The following is a 12,193-nucleotide window of genomic DNA, read 5'->3' as shown; positions in this document are numbered from 1 at the left end:
GGAAGCAATTTGACCATCTTGTGAATGAGGTCGTGGAGACCTAAGTGGTAAAGTTGCAATAGCTGTGCTGATGGAGAGTTAACAGAAATAATGAGGATAATGAAAGGTTGTTTGTTATGCAGCATGTCGTGAATGCCATGTCTGAAAATGTTGATGCAGCACAAAAAGATAATGTATGGTATGTGGACTCAGGCGCTTCGAACCACATGACGAGTCATGGGGAGTGGTTCAAGGAGATGAAAAACCCGAAAAGACCAGGTTTTGTGGAAACAAGGGATGACACTGCTTATCCAATTGCCCACGTTGGAGATGTGCCATTATCTATGCAGGATGGCAAAGTGAAGTACCTTACAGATGTACATGTACCAAACATAACAAAGAATCTGGTTTCAGTTGGCCAGATGATTGAGTAGGGTTTGCAGGTTCGGTTTAACTCTGATGGGTGTTATGTTGAAGATTTCAAAGACAAGTGCAGGTTGGTTGCAAAAGGCAACAGAGTGGGCAGAATGTTTACGTTGAATGTAGACATGCCTGAAATGAGTGCTGCGATGTTTACAAATGGTTCAAGAATTGTTGCAGACACAGACATATGGCATAAAAGGATTGGACATGTAAATGTGCAGAGATTAAAGTCTATGCAGACAAAAGGAATTGTGACAGGGCTGCCAAAATTTAAAGTGGAAGGTATGCAGAAAATATGTGAAGCATGCCAATTTGGGAAGCAAACAAAGCATGTGTTTCCACGTAACAGATATGTGAGCAGAAATGCACTAGATGTTGTGCATTCAGATGTATGGGGTCCTATGAAGACCATATCTATGGGAGGCTGCAGGTATTATGTGACGTTCATTGATGACCACACAAGGAAAGTGTGGGTATATTTCATGAAGGAGAAGAGTGAGGTGTTCACTCACTTTTAGAATTTCAGAGTTTTGGTTGAAAAGCAAACAGGAAAATATGTAAAGTGCCTAAGGTCAGATGGAGGGGGAGAGTACTTCTCCAATGAGTTCTCTGAATTTTTGAAGAAGAATGGTATTCGGAGACAGTTTACATGCAGATACACTCCGCAGCAAAATGGAGTTGCTGAGCGAAAAAACAGGCACATTGCTGAGATTGCACGGGCATTGATGGAAGAGAAAAATATGCCGCATAGCTATTGGGCTGAGGCTGTTTCTATAGCAGTATACATCATGAACAGGACTCTAACTGCAGCCATACATGATGTAACTCTAGAGGAGAGGTTTACTGGCAGAAAACCAGATTTGTCTCATCTGAAAGTCTTTGGATGCATTGCATATGTGCATGTGCCAGATGAGCTGAGAACTAAGCTGGATCCAAAAGCTGAAAATGTGTATTTATTGGATATTCCCTTGAGCAAAAGGGATACAGGTGTTATAACCCTGCTACACGTGAGTTGAGGGTAAGCAGGGATGTTGTTTTTGATGAGATGAGCAGCTGGTATGTTGCTAAAAAAGAAGCTGTTGGGGCTGATGTGAGTGGAAGTGTGGTTGCACAGAATGCAAGTCAGCAATCACAGTCTTTGAGTGGACCAAGAGAGTCCTCATCTAGTGGGTCTGTTGGTAGACCATGGAGTGGCAGGCTACGTCATAATACCAGCCCTACAAATGTGATTACTACATCACGTAAAGGAAAAGAGAAAGTGGTTGAGCCCCTTTTGGTATGCCTGACATTTCTGCAGGGCATTCTCATGTTGATGGAGAGTCTAGTGGCTCAGATATGAGCCTTGATGAGGAGCTTGGGATCCCAGCTATGAGAACACCTGGTGTAAAGAAGGCTATGGAAGCCATGAATGAAAAGCTGCGAAGATCAGGGAGAGTGAAAAACCCTGTGCAGAGATTTACATATGATGGTTATGTGGCACATCACTATGCATATATGGCAAAGGTTGTGCAGGTTGTAGAGCCCACATGCATTGATGAGGCTGTTGGAAATGTGTGTTGGGAGAAAGCTATGGATGAGGAGATGGATGCACTATATGGAAATGAAACTTGGGATTTAGTGCAATTGCCTGAAGGCAAGAAAGCCATTGGATGCAAGTGGGTGTACAAAGTTAAACATAACAGTGATGGAAGCATAAACAGGTACAAGGCTAGATTGGTAGCCAAAGGATATGCGCAGACATATGGGATTGATTATGAGGAAACTTTCAGCCCAGTTGCCAAGATGGCAATGGTGAGAGTTGTGATAGCAGTGGCTGCGTCAAAGCAATGGTCTTTGCATCAGATGGATGTAAAGAATGCATTCTTGCATGGGGATTTGCAAGAAGAGGTGTATATGTTGCAGCCACCTGGTTATGAGGATGTGGGTCACCCCGAGCATGTTTGCAGGTTGAAGAAAGCCTTGTATGGCTTAAAGCAAGCACCAAGAGCATGGTCTGACAAGATTTCTGAATATCTTGTCACTATTGGCTTTCATGTAGCCAATGCAGATTTCTCATTGTATGTGAGACATGGTGATAGAGGAGTTGTGCTTGTTGTCATCTATGTAGATGACTTGATCATTACGGGGGACCATGATGCAGAGATCTTTGATGTAAAGATCTTGCTAAGATAGAAGTTTGAGATGAAGGATCTGGGGGAGCTTAGATATTTCTTGGGCATTGAGGTGATTAGGTCACCACATGGTATTGGATTACTGCAGAGACAGTATGGCTTGGACATGTTGTCCAAGTATGGTATAACATGCTGTAAGCCTATTTCTGTGCCATTGGATCAGAATGGCAAGTTGAGTGCAGATTCAGGAGAGATCTTGGAGGATCCTACTATGTATAGGCACATAGTAGGAAGTTTGATCTACATGACGATCACCAGACCAGATTTGAGCTATGCTGTTGGGTTGGTGAGTCAGTTTATGCAGGTTCCACGGAAATCGCATTTGGATGCAGTGAGACGCATACTGAGGTATGTGAAGTCTACTTTGCATTGTGGACTATTCTATGAGACTGGGACAGAGATATGTGTACATGGGTACACAGATGCTGATTGGGCTGGTAGTATCTCAGATAGAAGATCTACCAGTGGATTCATGTTTTCTTTGGGGAGTGCTGCTATGACTTGGAGCAGCAAGAAGCAGCCTACGGTTGCTCTATCCACCAGTACAGAGGTCGAGTACAGAGGAGCTGCTATGGCAGCATGTGAGGTAGCTTGGTTGAGAAAGCTACTTGCAGATTTGGGTCTATCAGTGGATAGACAAGTTGTCATTTTCTGTGACAACATTAGCAGTATACAGTTGGCCAGGAACCCAGTCTTTCATGCTCGTACGAAGCACATAGAGGTCCACTACCACTTCGTCAGAGAGAAGGTCTTGGCAGGAGATCTTGACCTTGTTTATGTCAGCACAGAGGATCAGGTAGCTGACATCTTCACCAAAGCATTGGGTATAGAGAAGCTCCGTAGATTCAGGGCTTCGCTTGGTGTACATGAGATGGAGTTGAGCTCGAGGGGGAGTGTTGAGATATCGAGCTCATCTAGTGAGGCGGTGGACACTGATGACCTGCCTGGGGGATAGGCCCCACACTTATACCACTGGCATGGTTGGTGAGATCTTGGGTGATATGCAGCCAGTGGGATGACAGGCTACGTGACAGCCATTCTAGAGACTGGCATAGTTATAGCGCCAGCTCATTTAGTCGGGTTCACACTATAGAGAACCCGTGTATGTATTGGTTGAGTACCTTTCATATTATTGTGTACTCTTATCTTGTATATGGTGTGTTGAGTGTTGAGTAGAGAAGAAGAAGATTTTCAGCCTCTCACCTTGTGTGTTCTCTATTAGGGTTTTGTGAGTGTGTGTGTGTGTGCTTGCAAGAGCTCAAGCTCTCTTCCCCCCTGCATCTTTTCACAAGAGGGGGGAAGATTGCACCCAATATGGTCTATGAGCTAAGTATTTTTAATTTTGTTTAAGTGTTTAAATTCCAATTGATTTGATTTAGTTGAAGCTTACAAGCAATGGTTTTTATGATTGAATTAATTCTCTACTCTTCCACAATCAATTCCTAGAATAAGATTCCGGTTTTGCACATTTTGATGGAGCTTTTTGGAGGAAAATAGGTCAAGCTACAAGTGGTGGTAATTCATGATCCTCGAGGGGATGTCTTTCTCAAGCAAGGAGAAGTTCTGGAGGGGATAAATTCCAACAACGAAGCAGAATATGACACTCTTGTCATGGGTAAAATTATGCTTGGAACATGGGGTAAAAAGGTTAAATGTTCACGGTGATGCACTGTTGTTAATTAAACCAAATTCAAGGCACTTGGGCATGCAAAAATTCCAGTTTAAATGCTTGGCTAAGATAGGTGAGGAAGCTCATCAAGAATTTTATGTCATACAAGTCACTCATGTGGTCAAGGATAGCAACAAGGAGGCATATGCACTAGCCAATGACAGGCTAGAGACACCTTTTCTGGGAGCTATCAAATTTTCAAGAGCCCTTATTCAAAGGGCAGGATCATCTTAAAGAGATCATATAGTTTTTGGAGCAAGGGGAAAGCCCAACTCACATGACGAAGGAGAAAAAAAGGGGCTGGCAAGAAAGGCGGTCATGTATAGGCTCATTAATGGTGAATTATACTGTAAGGGTAAGGATTTGATTTTAAGAAGGGTACCAAGTTCATGGGACATTGAGTCTATTTTAAGGAGTTGTCATGATGGGATATGTGGTGGTCATTTTGCCCAAGAGGCAACTAGCAGGAAGATTCTTCAAGTGGGTTTCACTTGGCCCAGCTTTCACAGAGACACTCAGCACACTGGAGCAAAACATGCAAGGAATGTCAAATGGGAGGGGTCATGAGACTTTCTTACGAGCCTCAAACACCCATTAGTTCTCTTGGCCCATTTGAAAAGCGGGGTGTGGATGCAATAGGTTCTCTCCCTGGGACCAGCTCCAACAAGGAGTACTTCATCGTCCGTGTGTAGACTACATGACTGAAGCAACTAGTACAGGAAGAATCATGGCTTGGGAGGTAAGTAAGTTCATTTTTTAATTCATTTGTTGTAGGTTTGGGTCTCCATTGGAGATAATTTTAGATAGGGGACTGGGTTTCTGCTCCGATCTACTTGATGCAAAGGCTGAAAATTAAGCATAGGTACTCCACCCCATACTACCCCCAATGTAATGGGCTAGTGGAAAAGATCAATGGAATGATCTGTACGATCATCACTTAGCAAGCAGACAACAAGCCAAAGGAGTGGGACAAACATCTTTCAGCAGCTTTGTGGGCTTACAGGACCACCTATCAACAAATTTCACACCCTTCCACTTGGTATACGGCTAGGAGGCTTTCCTGCCCATCGAAGTAGAGCTATCAAGTCTCAAATTGAGTATAGGCAATGGTTTGGGATCAAAGTTTTCAAGGAGGTTTCTTTATCTAGAATGATTGGAAGTGGATAGAGAAGAAGAAATCACTCACTACATGAGACAAACAGAGAAGTGGTGGTTGAAGTTTAATCAAGGTCTAGCAGAGAAGGATCTAAAAAAAGGATCATTGGTGCTCAGGTATGACTGTTGTTTTGACAACTGGAAGGACAAGAATTTTTGCATCGGTGGGAAGGACCTTTTACTATCATCAGGAAGTTCTCAATGGGAGCTATCAGTTATACAAGATGTTTCAAGGAAAATTCACAAGAATTTTTGCATCGGTGGGAAGGACCTTTTACTATCATCAGGAAGTTCTCAATGGGAGCTATCAGTTATACAAGATGTTTCAAGGAAAATTCACAAGAAGAGTGAACGAATGGCAGCTCAAGCCGTCCTTTCAAAGGGTTGATTTCACAAGAGATTTAGCTGGACTCGTCACATCAGAGAAGCAGTATATGAGGGACATAATTCTTCTTGGACCATGGCAGCGTCATCAATAAGTTAAGAGGATGCCTCTAGCCCGGGGGGAGGGCTAATGATCCGGGGTTTTCACATCCACCTCTTCAAGCATCTAATTCCGGCCAGAACCTTGGCATATGCTTGTACATAGTAGCTTGTGTCCTCATTTTTCTCTTTCTATTGTCCTACTTGTATGCCCTTCTCTTGTTTGCAAACTTCATGGGAATGGGTTGTTTGTGTTTCAATACATTATCTAGCTCATTACCTTATTGGGGTAGACGAGGAATTATGTCCTCTAACTACTTTCCCTATAAGCGATGAATAAATGGCTAGGTGCATATCTTTTTTTCCTTTTTAGTAGGTGGCCCGCTGACTTTGAACATATGCTAGGGATTCCACCTATTTTCATATACATGAATATGTATGTATATAGGCATATAGGGTGAGTTGCTTCTTTTGATACTCTTCCAAAGTTGGAGGGACACCCCCCACCCCCCCACTTTAATGCTATTGGACTGCTTCCCCTTGGGCACATCACACTTCATGTATATATATATTATTTTGATGCCTTGACCTCTCTTGGGGGTTGCTTGTTTCTTCCATGGGACTACCCTCTTGTGAGGGGGTGGTGGCTTATATTTATATAAAAATAAAAAATAAAAAAAAGACAAACACAGTCGCAGCCGGCGACCTTCTCTCCTCATAAAAACTCCTCATAAAAAAAGACAACCACAGTCGCAGCCGGCGACCTTCTCTCCTTATAAAAAAAGACAACCACAGCACCCTCTCTCCTTATACAAGCCATGGTCACCGCCGCCCCCCGCCCCCCACCCCTTTTCGTCACATTTGTGGGGGGCCATCACCTGCACGTAGGCCGCCATCACTCCGGCTCTCAGGCGATCATCACGCTCTCATCGGAAGCTGCCCGCGACCTTCTCCTCGCCATCACCCTCTACCCCGACTCTTAGGCGACCACCTTCACTCCCTGCCTTTTCCTTTTTACCCCCCCATCAGCAGCAGCAGACGATCGTCCCCCTCGTCTCCTGCTCTTCACGACAATCGAGGGCCACCACTTTGAGACCCTCTCTTCTCTATCACCTCCTCTCTCTCAGCATAAACACACACAGTCGCACCCATTCCCTCCCTTGTCTGCCATTCTTACTCTCTTTTATCTGCACAGTGCACACCCTTCCCCCCCCACGCACTCTTTTACACTCAAAATTTCTCTCCCATGGCTGCTGCAAAGCAAGCACCACCATGAAATATTGTATATATATATATATATATATATATGTATGTATGTATATACGTATATACATATGTATATGAAATAGCGCTTATATATTCATGTAAATATATTAAGTTATCTTCTATTTCATATATATATATATATATATATATATATATATATACATGTGTATATATATGTATATACGTATATATATATATATATATATATATATGTGTGTGTGTGTGTGTATATGTATATATGTATATATATACGTATATACGTATATATATATGTATACATATATATATACGTATGTATATATATACGTATATATATATATATGTATATGTATATACATACGTATATATATATGTATACATATATATATATACGTATATACGTATATGTATACATATACGTATATGTATATGTATATACGTATATATATATACGTATATACGTATATGTATATATATACGTATATACATATACGTATATACGTATATACGTATATATATATACGTATATACGTATATGTATATATATACGTATATACATATACGTATATACGTATATATATACATATACGTATATACGTATATATATATACGTATATACATATACATATACGTATATGTATACATATACGTATATACGTATATACATATATATATACGTATATACATATATACATATATATATATATATACATACATACGTATGTATGTATGTATGCATGCATGTATGTATGTATGTATGCACGTGTATTGAGGGATGTGGACAAAAGAGAGCATCCATGTATGTATGCCCCTCAATTTTATAGCACATGATGATGAGAGTTAACTATGCTAAGATTAACCTTTCTCCATACAGTCCAAAGATGTATATGTATGAGCTATGATGCATGCTACTCCTATGCATTTGAGGCATCCATCCACCCAGGCATGAAAGGATGATGTGCTCTAGTGCACGGTAGGGTCATGGTAAATGATCACTCTCTAACAGCAAAAAGCAAGTGAAGCAGCACCACAATGACAAAACTAAAAGTCTCTTCCATGTGGGAGTTCTTGGCACTAAAGATGGCATGAAATCCTCACCTCAACTTTTCCTCTCTTGAGAGCCTTGTAAATCCACCTGTGTAAATTATATGTCTAGCCAATTATGTGCCTATGGCATCACTTTTGTAAAAATCACTTCACTCTTTTTTCCTCACCACCCCTAGCTCATTCATAAGAGCTTTAGATGGGGACACTTGTACTCATCCTAAAGTCCACTACTATGGCCCCCTCCATGGCTTTCCCCCAACGCCAAGCCCTAACCCATGGCTCCATGGAGCTATAAATACCCCCCCCCCCTCAAACACACTCAAGCACAACCCATATTCCCATAATCTCAACAAACCTCCTCCCCATAGGCTCACCCCAAAGTAGCCCTTAAGAACCAAATCCCACTTCCAATGCCACCCCATCTCAACACCAAATCACATCCCTCTTACTCAATGTGAAAGATCCCTGCCCCCCTCTACGCAACGAAGAACTCCGGGGTGCTAGCAGGCAGAAGTAGCACTTCTTGCGTAGGGCAGAACCTCTCACTCGGATATCCAGACAAGAGACAAATCCCTCGGTTCTTCCAAAACCAAACCCGGAAAAACTTCCCTCGCCCAGCAAACATAGGCAATTCCTTCAGGATATTTTTATTCTAACGTAGTCAAGGGCCTTAACTAACCAAACTGATTCGACCGAACCCGTAAGTCACATGGTCGGATCAAGGAAGAGACTTGCACTTGGATCATAGAGACTAACACTTTTTTCCTCATCAAGAGACATAGCCGTTGATTCTTTTCCATAGAAGAAAGACTATCCCAGATTTACTTCATCTATCGTAACATAACAGAATTGAGTCTCATTTTACGGATCCATCAGTCTAGCCTAACCCCATCTAATCCCATGGGTTAGCCAACCGCGTCCAACCACTGTAGTGATAGGATCCATTTAAAAATTTGGTTATGTTTTGCCCCGGGTACCAGGGAAAAGAGTTCCTAGGCTCCCTAGCCGCGCTTCAAGCAAACTCCAAGATAGTCACACCACTTACACACCCAATATGAAATCACATGTTTCACTGATTCAGCTATCTTTAAAACAATCTTTTAATGAAACTATAGTATCACTGATCATAATCCTCCAAAATATCCAACTTGAATTCTAATTTCCAATCATTCCTTCATCGGTGTACCTATGGTATCATTGGCAACCAGAACGCTCACCACCTATTCACTCAGGGGCTTTTTCAATAGTTCCTAGCTCATAGTACCCAAAAATATAATCACATAAGAATACCGAGATGGACTCTCCGTTGAAGATCAACAAGGTCAACAACCAGAGCCATATAAAAGAGCCATGGACTCATCCGTTGAGGACCAGCAAGGCCAATCAACCAGATCCATACCCGTATTATTCAGAAAACAACTCTAACACCTTGTTCCATTTTTTTTTCCTCGATACACGTGTGGGTATCTTCGGCGACCCAGAGCCCGAGCACCGTATGGTCAGCACCCTCTAGGCTCCTTTGCAGGTCACCTAGCGCTTCACTCATAGGCTGCTTCCATGGTCCCTCATCCACCGTATCGGAAGCTCACCATTTAAATGGAACCGAGGAGGCTGATCACCTTGGCTGACCTTGCTGCGCGAGATGTCCTCCATTGACTCTCCGTCAGCTGTTGCACCTTTATCACTTAGGTCTCCACACGACCTCATTCACAAGATGGTCAAAATGCTTCCCCAGCATTCTTGACATAAAACGGTCATTTAAAAACAGGCCATAAATACAGTTTCTAACGAACTCTCATCTTTCCACATTGTTCCACATCATTTCTCGTTATTCCACATTGTTCCACATCATTTCTCGTTATTCCACATTCTTCTACATCAATTCACATTGCTTATTCCACATCCAGTCATATGTATTCCCATCATCTTCATCCATTCTAATCCAATCACATCATATTACATCTCATCAAATCTATCCACATCTATCCTCATCACATCTCATCCATTCACATCTACCCGTATCCACATCACTACCTAAATCCACATCACATCACATTCATCCACCTTATATCTCATTCATCCATTCACATTACATCACATCCATTTATATTCATTCAGATCCACATCTCATCACGTCACATCCATCCATATCACATCTCATATATCTCATCACATCACATTCACATTCACATTCATTTACATCTCATCATATCATATTCACATCCATTCATATCTCATCACACCCATTCACATCCATCACACCCATTCACATCCATCACATTCATTGCATCCACATCACATCACATATATTCCATCCACATCTATCCTTATCACATCACATTCATTCCATCCATTCACATCTCATCACACCCATTCACATCCATCACACCCATTCACATCCATCACATTCATTGCATCCACATCACATCACATATATTCCATCCACATCTATCCTTATCACATCACATTCATTCCATCCATATCACATCACATTCATTCCATCCACATTACATCACATCCACATCTATCCACATCACATATCATTTATTCCATCCACATCTATCCATATCTCATCACATCCATTCACATCTCATCACATTCATCCACATCCATCCATTCATTCACATTCACATCCATCCATTCATTCACATCCACATCCATCCATTCATTCACATTCACATCCATCCATTCATTCACATGCACATCTAGCCACATCCATCCATTCATTCACATGCACATCTATCCACATCCATCAATCCATTCACATTCACATCCATCCTTTCATTCACATCCACATCCATCCGTTCATTCACATGCACATCCATCCAAATCCATCCATTCATTCACATTTACGTCCATCCACATCCATCCATTCATTCACATGCACATCTATCCACATCCATCCATTCATTCATTCATTCATTCACATGCACATCTATCCACATCCATCCATTCATTCACATGCACATCTATTACATCACATCTCATTCTCATCCATTTACATCACATCACATCCTTTCACATATCATCACATCTTATTCATATCTCATCACATCCTTTCACATATCATCACATCTTATTCATATCACATCACATCCTTTCACATATCATCACATCTTATTCATATCTCATCACATTCACATCCACATCTATTTACATCACATCTCATCACATCCACTCACATCTTATTACATCGCATTCACATATAGTACTGTTTTCTACTTTCGATACTGATGGGACTTTTCTAAGTTTCTACCAATTGCTTGGCTTAGACTTTAAAGGTACTTTTTCTCGATGGATATTTTTATATTGTTTCTCAAATTTCTTAAGTGAAATATATTTAATATTCTTCTTTTTGAGTAAAAGATTCATGGGATTTACAAAAATCAATTCTACCCATATTTTCCAATAAAATTAATAATGCTCAAAATTTTTCTTTTGATAAATACTCATAATTTTAATTATGCCAAAAATTCCTCTTTTACCATTTAATTTCTTGGATCTCAATTATCATGGGAATTTCTCTTTTTGCATAAAATAAATTTACCAAAAATTTCTCTTTTACCATTTAATTACTTGGATCTCAAATATCATGGGAATTCCTCTTTTTGTATGAAAATAAATTTACCAAAATTTACTCTTTTCTCATAATTAATTAATTATGGATAATTATAAAAAACTTATTTCTCATGAATATGAGAAAAATCATTCTTTTTGCATAGGATGTCCAATCCTAGAATATGGTAGGAAGTCCTCTTTTAGCATTATGCATAAAAATAAGTTATGTATTATTTTCTGAAAATTTTACCAGAGCTTTACTGCTATTATACTGATAATTCCTAAATTTTTCTAAAGAATAAAATCTTGTAATGGAAATATGATAGTAGTTCCTCTTTTATGCTTAAAATCAAATTATGAATTTAAATTTCATTATCATTATCCCACTAGATTAAGCTAATTCCATTATTTCTCTTTTCCCAAATTGATAGGATAATCTATTTCTCATTTAGAATCAATCAAAATAGTTTTTAACTACTTATAAGTAATCTAAAAGAAATAACCATTATTTTGTTAACACAAA

This window comes from Cibotium barometz, chromosome 22, assembly GCF_041138505.1.
Source record: "Cibotium barometz isolate CiBa-2024 chromosome 22, ASM4113850v1, whole genome shotgun sequence".
Classification (NCBI taxonomy): domain Eukaryota; kingdom Viridiplantae; phylum Streptophyta; class Polypodiopsida; order Cyatheales; family Cibotiaceae; genus Cibotium; species Cibotium barometz.
The sequence above is the reverse complement of the archived record's forward strand: the minus strand, read 5'-3'. Positions refer to the sequence as shown.